Genomic DNA, 12,138 nt, shown 5'->3' with positions numbered 1-12,138 from the left:
TAAGAGTACGATCACTTAGAATAAGTAATCTACCGGGTTCATAAACCTTCCATTGGGTTTTATAGCTTGTGCGTTTCATCAACGTCGCCTTTCTCTTATTTAAAGCTGACGAACACTTTTTCTTCTCCTTTTTTTTTCGATTTGTGCTTTTCTCTCTTTTCCTTAAATCATGCCGCACCATTTATAGCTTCGTAAATGGGGCTGTGTATCAGTGGCGAGAAGACAAAAAAAAAGCTGCCTGAATCCGCCATATCAACACAAAAATGCTATTAAACTATAAAATCCCTTCTGTTCCAAATATGAGAAAGATTGGCTCCTGTACAAGAATGCATGATTTAGCTTAAAACTTTCTCCTTTCTTCTTCCACCCTTTTTATTCTCCCTTTTGCCTTCCTCTTGCTTGTTTTTGTGTTTTGCTTATTTTTGTTTTCGTTTTTTAGTCGGTTAAGTTATGGATGCTACATCTCTCGTTCTTTTTTAAGTGGACGACCAAACACGTTCATAAAGCAAAACATGCACACATAAAATATTTTCAAAGTATATGAAGACTTTAACCATCTGTAGAAGAAAAAAAGGCAAACGGAAGGCAGCAAGAATTTAGACAAAAGAAAGTAAGTTCATGATATCAGATGACGTCACTACTAGGTCAGTCATTGAGAAAGTAAAGTCTGGAATTGATTTCAAATCTCCTGTCCTTAGCGAGGCGGATTTGTTTTTTGTTTTTTATCCTTTTTACTTCCAAAGTTTGAGTCTTAAGTCTGAAGTTTTTAATCAAATAGGGGAGAGAACAGATCTAGTACATAACTAGTCGCAATAAAGGATTCCGTGCCGAAAGCTGTATAAAGTTTGATAATTTGATATTTGTTGAGTGGTTTATTTGATCACCACTGTAATATTGATAAGACCGTTATTTTGTATGGAAATAGAAAGGGTACATGGAAATTTACTTCTAAAGAGATTCATAAAAAAAACTCTGTACATATTAAAGAAAGCAATATTTGTACCTAATGCGAAGCACCACATGCTCTTTGGCATTTTACCTTATATTTTAAGTTTTAGTTGTGAGAGTATTACATCCATAATGAATGATATTACGATAATGATATAGATATGCATCAAAGCCACCGTTTTTTATCTATTGTATTTATAAGGATTAAAGTATTCCAAGCTGAGCAAAAGATTGAAGCATTGTAATTGAATTTCTGACATGAATTTTCCCAAGACCTTGTTTCGGTCAACAGTGTTGAAGAATAGAACATTACCAAATTGATGATGTGGAATTAGTCTGAAGTGTCACGTTGGAGGTGACATTGTTGGTTCGTCTTTTTTCCTCTCTCTTTGTCCTTTTCTTAATATGCTAATTGATCAATTAATAACGTACTGTAAAGACTCATAACACATCAATAAAAGTAATATGTTTCATTAAGTTATGTCATGCATGAAATTCGTTGCATGACTCAAAATTTATAACCGGTGAATGTTTCATTTATTTCAACAGAATTCTTTGCATGATTCAGAATTTTATTGCTTCATCTATATTAACAGAATCCCGTGCAAATGACTCAAAACTTTTTCTAAATATAACAGCAATTCATCTTATAAATATGAATATAAAATTTTGGTAAAATTGAATCATCAATTTGGTCTAAATTAACCGATTAAGGTATACTCATCCGTAAGTTGATTGAAAAGTGTGTCCACTAACTTAATTTACAAGGCAATTACTATAAATTACTAAAACAAAAGAAGGGGGCATAACTAATACACACGTATTAAATCGGTATGCCGGTGCGTTCAAACAGATGATCATTCCATAAATATATATAAATAATTAGTTCTTTCATGAGCTCGTCATCAGATACTCGCATTATTTTACACCATACGCCCCCTTTTTATAAAATAAATATTACCATATGTTTCCATACACAGTTTTTCATGTTTATGCAGGGAGTGCCTCTTTCTTCGTCTCAAGACGTTGTATACAAGTCTTGGCAGAAATGAGTATATATTTTATAGCCAATACTCATGTTTATTCATTTTGTATGCCATTCCATGTTTATTCATTTAGCCATACACACATATATTGTCATGACTTGATTATCAAACGCTTGTTAAGCCATTTTGTAGAAAGAAAAGTGTTGAAAAGTAAAAGTGATTCTGTTTTGTCACGCAGGAACGAAACGTACTCTAAGGATCGAAACATCAGACCTTCTAACATTTATATACGAACACTATCATACAATGTAAAATGTTTATAATATAAACTGGCCACTAGCATACAATGTTATATGTATATATATACCTATACACTGTCAAACAATGTAAAATGTATATATATACCGGCCACTATCATACAAATTAAAATGTATATAATATACATTGGCCAACATCATACAATGTAATAGTATATAATATATACCTACACTATCAAACAGTGTAAAATGTATATAATACAAACGGTCCACTATCATACAACGTAATATGTATATAATGTACACTGGCCACTATCATACAATATTATATGTATATAATAAATACGGGCCACTGCCATACAATGTAATATGTATATAATACATATAACTACACTACCATACAGTGTAAAATGTATATAATACTATAATACATACGGTCCACTATCATACGACGCTATATGTATATAATATATACTGGCCGCTATCATATAATATAATATGTATATAATATATACCGTACAATATAATGTGTATACTGGATATACGGGCCACTAGCATACAATGTAATATGTATATAATACATACCTACACTATATCATACAATATAAAATGTATATAATATATACTGGACACTATCATACAATATAATGTATGTACTTTATATACGGACCACTATCATACAATGTAATATCATATGTAGCATATAAAACATATACGGGCTACTATCATATAATATAATATGTATACGCCTATATTATATATAATGACATATAGTGACATTTTGTGAAAATTAGAACACATTACCAAGGTGCAGTACTTAATGAATCTTTAAAGGTTTGTTTCACGAATGTACTTCCTGAAGGTAAAAGCTTTTTCAGTGATATACCTGCCAACTTCCGAGTGATAAATTTTGGTAACGTGTGCGTAGTACATATAGATTTCAACAATTAAAGAGACACAAAGTGATGAAACCTTTTATTTATTAATGAGCTTATTTAGAAATCTTACTGCCATTTATCATTTGCACTTCTATATAGGGAGAAATATTTTTAAAACTGAACGTTCAAAATTGAGACGAAAATCCTTCTTATATACGTTCGTAGTTTTGATCTTTTGTTTTCTGAAATCTGTATTATGTAAAGTGATGCTCATTAGCTATCGGTCTTGCTGGGAATACGAGAATTCACTATGAGGAATGACTTTTCAAACCAATTGTTTGATCTTCCTAATTTCATTCTGCTTTAAGCTCAGAAAAACGAGGTTATCTAAATCACCTTGGTTTCCGCATTGTAAAATGAAAGCATTACTAACGTGCTTCCGATTTCTTCGAGGCAAGAAAAGATGGCAGCGTTAAAGGTATGCTGTATTGGCCCCAAATATGCCAGATTTTTTTTTCTTCAAATATGGTCACCTTTGGTCAAAATTCTAAAAACTGTTTCTGTTATCACCCTGGAGGAAATTTACCTCAGTCTGGGACATTCAAACATCTTGTGTGTTCATTTAGAATGTCTGAGAACAATTTGGATATCAAAGACCTCCAGGAAAGTTTTTTTTTTTGAAAGCAATTATAGCATGCTATAATTTTGGGGCCTATACAGACTATACCTTTAAGTATGATTTATATTTTAAATGTCACAGATTTTCTGCCTTTTAACACGTTTATTGTTGAAATATGTCATCAGATTAATGCCTCCATGCAAGTAAAACTGAGAAGGGCAACTATAAGTAAGGTCAAATGTCGAAGAATGACATTGTGTACTAGTTTTCTGAAAGACAAAAAGAAGAAACTTTGCCTAATTTGAAACGTTTTTGTTATCTAATTAAAACGCTACACAATGTCTGGTAGTAACAATTCGAAGGTCGGAAACTCGCTTAATGTACTTATTAAAGTTTCTTTGCAATAATTAGTCGTGTTCTAAAACAGTGAAATACTAATGCAAAAACTACAGACATATGTAATTTAATTCTTTCAAACCGTGTGTAAGACGTGTTAAGAGATCTCCTATATAGAAGCGTTGATAATGAAACAAACCCAAACATTAAGGCCCGGTCACACTTCAGCGATATTTTATCGGAATACGGTCCGATTTTTCCGATTTTAGGCCGAAGAGTGAGGTTTGTAGTAGTGAATGTAATGAATGCAGTGGAATATTCGAATACCTACTCTAAATCTGAGGGGTTCTGGAACGGACTACATTCTAAAGTGACGTCACATCGAAAAACGATAAAAATCGGAAGAGAAATCGGATAGCTATCCGAAAAAAGGAAACGGAGTCAATATCAAAAGTTAGGAGAGGGCTATTCCACATCGGAATGGCTCAACAGATAGCAAATCAGGTCCTTTATTACTGTGGCTAGAAGACCCGAACGAAAAACTGGCTGTTTCGATTCCTCCGGGAAAATTGGATAGTATTCCGATAAAAAATCGGTATAGTGTGACCGGGCCTTTACAGATATATTCAGTTAACATCTAGTACTCTTCGTTGAAATCGTTTATATATTCTGTGTCCATGTTCCCTCAAGACATTTTACTCCAGTCATTTATGTTGCATGCATATATAGTCATTAAAATGACTTCGTTATTTTGTACATTATCTTAATTTTTGTTTTTACCCCTTATATATGATATAATTCCGCCTACGTCCATTCTGATGCCCTTGTTCGCTCATTTCATTCGCCTATAGAAGCATTTTGATTTAACATTCGTCTGGAATTTTTACCTAATTACATACCAAGCATGATCCAAAATGAGCTATAGTGATTTACTAATATTTGAGTCTGCTCTCAATATGTCATTTTACAATTAAGGCATTCTGCATATACAGTTATTTTATGACGTGCAGAAACAAAACCAATATTTAAAATGAAAGTTTGTCTATATAGTGAAGGTAGGGAACTTAATTAATTGTTATGGGATGGATAGATTCAAACTAATTATACAAAGTATCAATTGCGGAGCCAAGCAAACGGGGATATCACTATACGAGTATATTATCATGGCCATATTTTCTGTATATTTTCTGTAAGTTGATGTGAAATCAAATTTAGTTTACCTTTTAAGGCCTTACACTATAATATGATCAAAATTACAATTGATACCGATCAAATCAACCGGAGAAATTGATAATTTCTCATGAACAAGAAATGAATCCTTTATATCTTTAGAAAAATTTATGATTCATACCAGGGGCGCGCATCCACCCTTTTTCTACTGCAGTTGGGAAAGAGGAGGGAAGTTCTTTAGTGGAGGAGGAATCTATGGGGAGAATTGTCTATACGGGATCCCCTTTGAGTAATTGTGGTAAAATGGAGGGTGCTATATAAGATGCAAAAAGGTGCTATAGTGTCCAACTTTTCAAACCGACTTTTATGCCTTTCGACTGTTTAGGTTGTACCGCACAAACATGTTATATGTTTGTGCTGCGCACTAGGTTTTTTATATTAAGAATTATGTCTGCTGGTAGGGAGGGGAAGGGTTTACCCCCCTGATATTACCCCCCCCCCCCCAGGTATACATGACTGGGCTCTTGATCAATACAGTCAGCTCTGTAAAACATTGTCTCGATTGGCAAATTTACATTCATGTGTTTAATGTATATAACCTACTGTAGCTATTGGTAAGGACATGGATATGTAACTAACTATGTACAGAATTGGCACAGATGAAATCTCACAGTCAGGGGACGTGTTTTTATTAACCTTACCTCCGATTTTAATAACCATTACACCAGCATTTGTTGCTATGGTTACGCAGCCATGTTGAAGATTTTCATTGCTCGCAAGATTAGCGGAGCTGATCTCCGTTAGTCTATAAAAGCCTATTGTGACGCCATGCGGTAATGTATTCATGTTATGGGTGACGTAACGTTCGTGCTAACTTGTTGATTTCAAAAATTACAGTATATATAGGAGAAGGAGCAGATGCTGTCAAAAAACAAATAGCTTATACATTTCTCCCCCAAGATTTTTCCTCCAATGTTATACATCCATTTAGAGATATGAATAACGGAAGTTTTGCTTTACAGGGACTGAGGAGGCCGGGGTCAATGGGGAGAGGGGTGGGGGGGGGGGTAATGTCGCATTTGTGGTTTTCTGGTCGCATTTGAACAGAAGTTGCAGGCAGCCGATACTCATAGCAAGTACAGTAACTACTGGTGCCACCTGTGACACATGTTACCGTGTTACGAGCACAAAGTATAGTAATTACTGATGCACGGTTGTGGGACATGAACAGTAGTAACATTTGTTGGAGGTGGCACCAGTAGTTACTGTACTAGCTATGTGTTTGAAGTGAAGGGGATACGGTACCGCTTGATTCCAGTTCACACCTCTCTTTAAATAAAAGCTAATTCGTCATGCCGATGACGAAGAAAGGCCATGTTCGGGTATATCCATAGGCCTCTATTTATAAGCACAAAACGACTAGATACGACTTCGATTTAGAATCACGTATTAATGAACTCGCATGAAATGGTTGGTACAGCAACTGCACTGTTCACGTCCCAGTAATGACAGTAATTTCATCAGTAATGACTACTTTGTGTACGTAACGTGTGTTACATGTTTTACAGTACATGAACAGTAGTTACTATACGAGCCATGAGTATCGGGTGTTGCAGGTGAAAATCAAAACATAAATATATCAAAGGAACATACTTCCCACTTAAACTTAAACTAATACAGCAACGTGTCATAAAATAAATAAAATTCAGTTTGCGATATAAACGACCGACCATGAACCTTTACCAAAAATCTGACAGAAAGAAAAAATAAATGCCAATTCACGATTCACGATGAAAAAAATATAATAAAAAAACGTCTCCTTAGTGATTGACTATGTCCACATGTTCTACCACTAGCAAGACGTGCACTGCGGTGCATCATTGATCGTAACTTCGGGACATCAATTAATTTAACATTATATTAAAATACACTCATAACTCTTCACAGATGAATATCTAGAATTATTACACCTCGGGAAAGAAAATTTTCTAAAAAACCAAAGCTCAGATCGCTGACTCCCTCTAAAATTGCTTGTTTTGTTTTTTCGATTTTTTTTTCTAGCCTTCTCCGAGGTTTGGTCCTATATTAGCCTAAATTGCCTGAATCTGAAGCAAGACTATATTCACACAAACCGGTTTCAACAGGTCGACCTAATTGCTAGCACATGGAAATGAATAACCCGCTGGATGTTTATTTTGCATCGAAATATTTTGCAGGTTTTGATGAAAGAAGGGGATGTATATTTGACGGACGAGAGATTTTTAATTTATTAAATCTTTGGGACGAAGTGTAAATATTTCGGGGTTCGGTGTTCGCTTTGATTGAAATGAAAGGAACCGTAGATTATTTGAGAGGGGTAAAGAGATGGTAATATAGAGGAAAGAAAACGGCTAATTGAAACGGGTTATACCAATTTGAATTAAGGGGGAGGTAATGTTATACAAAGTTGGTTTAGTGTTATCTCTTCAAAAAGTGCTCCTCGCCAGCTCCCACCCCTCCCTCCCTCACCACCCACCACACCACCCCGTGCGACTGTGTAATCACACCTAACCCGAGGAATTATACTGTACGTTACTGTTATGATGTTAAAGTTACTGTTAAACGACGTCACCTTTCTCGTTACACACACATGCAGTTGTTAATGGTAGTAAAAAGTCGCTGTCTGTAGCCAGAAACAAATTTGATACAAGGGTAAAGGGTGGGTGCGGGTGGGGGGTGGGTGGGTGCGGGTGGGTGGGTGGGTGGATGGGGCTGGGTAGTTCACAAGAGACTTCAGTTATGTAAATCTCTAAGTGAGCGCAGAGGTTATTTTCACTCGACACAATACGGTAACTTGAGAAAGTCACGTTCTATTGCCAGTAGCACAGATTTGAATTAAAGGTGTGTGTGTTTTTGGAGGTAGTGGGTGGGTGGAGGGGGGGTGGTGGTTCATGAAGGACTTCATGGAAACTTCTATGTAAAAGGAGTGGTCATTTCACTCTACACAATACGGTGGCCTGCAAAAAGTGGTTTTCTGTTGTCACGTACACGGGTTTGTTATAAGGTGTGGGGGGGGGGGTGGGGGGTAGGAGTTCATGGGACACTCCCTATGTTTATCTTTACGTTAAAGAGCTGGTTATTTTCACTGTAAACAATACGGCAACTTGAAATATATGTAATTCTGCTGGGCGAAAAGAAATAAAGTGACTAAAAATTTTAATAGTAATTTATAAACGTTACAATGGCATTACATACTAAGATTAAGGATATAAAATATATCATTTTAATTTATATTTTGAAAAAGAAGGAAAACAAAAGAATTTTTCCCTTTTTACGTGCAATACTAAATTTAGACACGCCTCGTTATATCTACAAAGCTGCAACCGGTGAAGAAAAAAAAAACATGGTTTCTTATTAATATTCTGCTGTTATTTATTACAGAAAATGCGACATATGTTTGTACTTACAGATATCTTGAGACCTTGGTCAGTCTGGTATCAGATTCCAAAATTTTAATTGAAAAAAAAATTCCACTTGAGCTACTTCTCTGCCTGTGTAATATATTAGGGCTTACATCCGTCACGGAAGAATTTATTCAACAGATAAACAAAAAATCGACCAGATAGGAGTTACAAAGAGATGAAAAATGTTCAGCCTTTCTTCTGATGAATCAGGATAATCCAGCATGTAATTGCGTGACACATTTCCATTCTTAATCGGTCAAAATTGCGTCAAAAGTTAAACCATGAGAATGACACATATTTTCGTGTACTTACCGTATATTTACTCAGAGGGAGAGAGAGAGACCTGCGCAGACAATTCTCACCAAAAGGGTTAAAATAACATGCGTTCGTTCTCTTTCAATAAAGTCGCCGTTTTTATTTCCCACCGTATCTGTGAGTCTAAATAAGACAATACGATTCAGTCCTATCTGATCTCCCAGCAACCGTTACACCAACGCAGTTTTAAAGATAATAAGTTCAGAAGGTATACCCCCAAAAAAAACGTCCTCTTTATTCTCCCAAGAAACGAGGTGGTTGTGTTTAAAGAAGCTCGGAGTGTTTGCAAAATGAAACGTTTCTCCCCGGTACGGACAGATTCTATAAATGCAAAATATGTTTTGGCTATGACTTGTTGTGTTCATTTACTATCACAACAGGTGTTTACTTGAATCCTATACAGTGCAGCCCAGTTTATTTATTTGTTGCGATATCATATACACACTGTATAATAACAGGGAGGAAGTTGAAAGGAGTAAATGAATAGCCCTTGTGGGCTTAACAACAATATCACTCCCCTGAACAGAAAGGAGAGAGAAAACAAAAATATGTAGGGGTAAGAAAGAGGAACAAGAAGAAACAATAACCCCACCCCCCACCCCCACCCCACCCACCCCACCATACACACACACACAATACACCACATGCAATACTATGAAAAGCAAGACATTGTATACAATGTATGAATAGCCTAGGGTTACGAAATCTCCAGTATACGTTCACCTAGCCCTATAGCCTAATATATACTGGTATGGAACATAGTAGATGAAATTTGATTACATGTAATTGCCAACGGATTGCGTCCGGTTTACAAGTGAGGAAGGCTCCTTTAACCGAAACCATATAAAATGCTGTTTATAGCATGCCCCTGTCGCTCGTTTTAAAACTTGTATATGTTTAGTGCGTGGACAAGTATTAAAGTGCCCAATGTCTGATTCCGTTTCGGACAAATAAGCTAGAAACCCCTTTTATTCAGTCAAATGTTATAGGATCCGTAAATTAAAACTTTTTCTAGTTTCCTATATATATATATATTGTCGAAGAAGTGATAGGTTCAACACGAGGTCAAGCAAGGCTTACATTTTACGAATAAATTATTACCCTCTTAAGTCATAGTGCAGAAAGGGTCATCAAGGGATATCTTGCTGCAGAGGTGAAACCGTATACACATATAAGGACTTCGGGAGATCCTCTTTGTCAATACTGGTGTAAATATAAACGTTTTCGTTAATCAGTATTTACAAACTCCGTGAAGCGCGTACATATATAGCCAAGTGCTTGGACTGTGTGTACAAGTAGAGCTTCTGATTGGTATATATGTAACGATGTGGCGGGCTCCATTGTAATTACCAGCCAACTTAAATATAGTCATTTCTATATTAGAAATGCCCTTATAATATGGACGGTAAGTGAAACTGTCCGATGAAATCGGCGGCTCTTTGGGTTTGTCTAAGAAATTTAGCATTTGGACAATATATATCTTGCAGTGCATCAAATCTTAAAAAAGGACTTGTATTTTTTTAATTTGTTTTTCTGGGGCACGACCCACAGATCCAAATACATGGGGAATCGGTTTCAATGACCACAGGGCGGCAGCATACCTACTTTATAATACTTGATTCGCCGCCTCTGAGCTTCATATAAAGTTTCAGAAGCCTATACCTAAATCAATCAGGGGAATTTTACATTCTTTTATTAGTTATCATTACCACACGTATCTTGCGTTTTAAATCTACTTATACAGACTTAACGTATAGTCTAAACATGCCTTAGAATGCACCATCCGGAGTCTAAATTTGTATTTGTTTTCCCTGTGGGAGGTCCCCCAGACCCTCCGATTCACTGGCCACCCCACCTTTATAAAATCCTTGCTTTTTCTCTGGTGTTTCCCTAAAGGTTCAGGCCCCTATATCTAATTCAGTCGAGGCGGGGGGGGGGGGCTGAATTTGCACCCCATCCCCCAGCTTTCAAATCATGCGCACGCCAACGCCTATACCGACGCATATATACTGTCAAGTTTTCTACCCCAACCTCGATACGTCCATGCATTAGCATATATAGCAATTACAGTTATTGTCGCCTACGAAATCAATTCAAAATAGAACTGAATCGGTTCCAAATCGCTGAAAACTCGAATCCACTCATCTCTTAATGCGAAATTTGAGAAGCATTCCAGAAACCCCTTTTTAATCAAGCTCCTGTGTTTATCTTGCCTTCACCACTTACCGATAACATCTCAGCATGTATCTAATATAATTTATGCATATATTATTACCATTTATATACCATTTATATAGCTTGTTAAGTTGTGCATTAATAGCTTGTAGAAACTAAAGCTACATGCTGTGGTATCGGATGTCGTTCTTTCCATTAAAAACCGTTCTCGACAAGTGCCCCACCCCCCCCCCACATCACAGCCCCCCCCCCCCAAGGATAAAGAAAAATGCAGATATATATTACATGCCATAAATCATAAGCAAACCATTTGATATTTTCATTTGGTAAAAATACTCTCCATCCCATGGTGTAATGTTCTTAAAAGAAATAATGTGATATTTTATTTCAGTAAAGAAAAGAATAGCTATATAGCCATATGTATTTCATGTCAAAATCATAAAGACTTCTTGGTAAAAGACCATGGTAAAAATCGATCAATTATGCAAAATTTAAATTCTGATAAATAAAAAAATAAACGATCTTATACTTCGTCTTCTTCGCCGTCGTCTTAAATGTCAAACTACTAATTACATATCAATTTTCCAAATTTTAGAAATTTGTTTGATCGATTTTTTGTTCTCACTCAGAAAAATTTTCACCATTTGCAGGACGATTCAGATGTGAGGTTATCAAAATAAGAAGGAGAAGAATAAGATTAAGAAGAAGATGAAGAAGTCGGGAAAAAAAAGAATTATGAGAAGTCAAATAAGGGACAATAAAAATTGTCATCTGAAGAGGGGGGAATATTTTGGAATATTTTTGGTTATCGACATGTTTTTGGTTTTCGTTCTGAAATGTCGTGAGAATATGGTTTATTAATGAAATAAAGATGTGTTTAGTTCTAAAATATAAACTGAAATCTGGCAGGCGAGATTAGCATGTTGATATATCCAATTTCGTGGGCAACGAAAAGTTTAAAATGTGAGGCGATAGATAAGCGGTCAGACAGCGGTCAGGAACTTCGATGTT

The 12,138-nt window shown here is 35.8% G+C and overlaps 1 protein-coding gene across 6 annotated transcripts in view; it reads right to left on the bottom strand.

Annotated features, from left to right (window-relative positions):
• Window positions 1–12,138, bottom strand: part of LOC139980476 (nitric oxide synthase-like protein) — a 269,723-nt gene that overhangs the window by 152,673 nt on the left and 104,912 nt on the right. The window lies entirely within an intron of this gene.

This window comes from Apostichopus japonicus, chromosome 15, assembly GCF_037975245.1.
Source record: "Apostichopus japonicus isolate 1M-3 chromosome 15, ASM3797524v1, whole genome shotgun sequence".
In the NCBI taxonomy this organism is placed as follows: domain Eukaryota; kingdom Metazoa; phylum Echinodermata; class Holothuroidea; order Aspidochirotida; family Stichopodidae; genus Apostichopus; species Apostichopus japonicus.
Note: the sequence above shows the minus strand (reverse complement) of the source record. Positions and strands in the feature narration are given on the sequence as shown.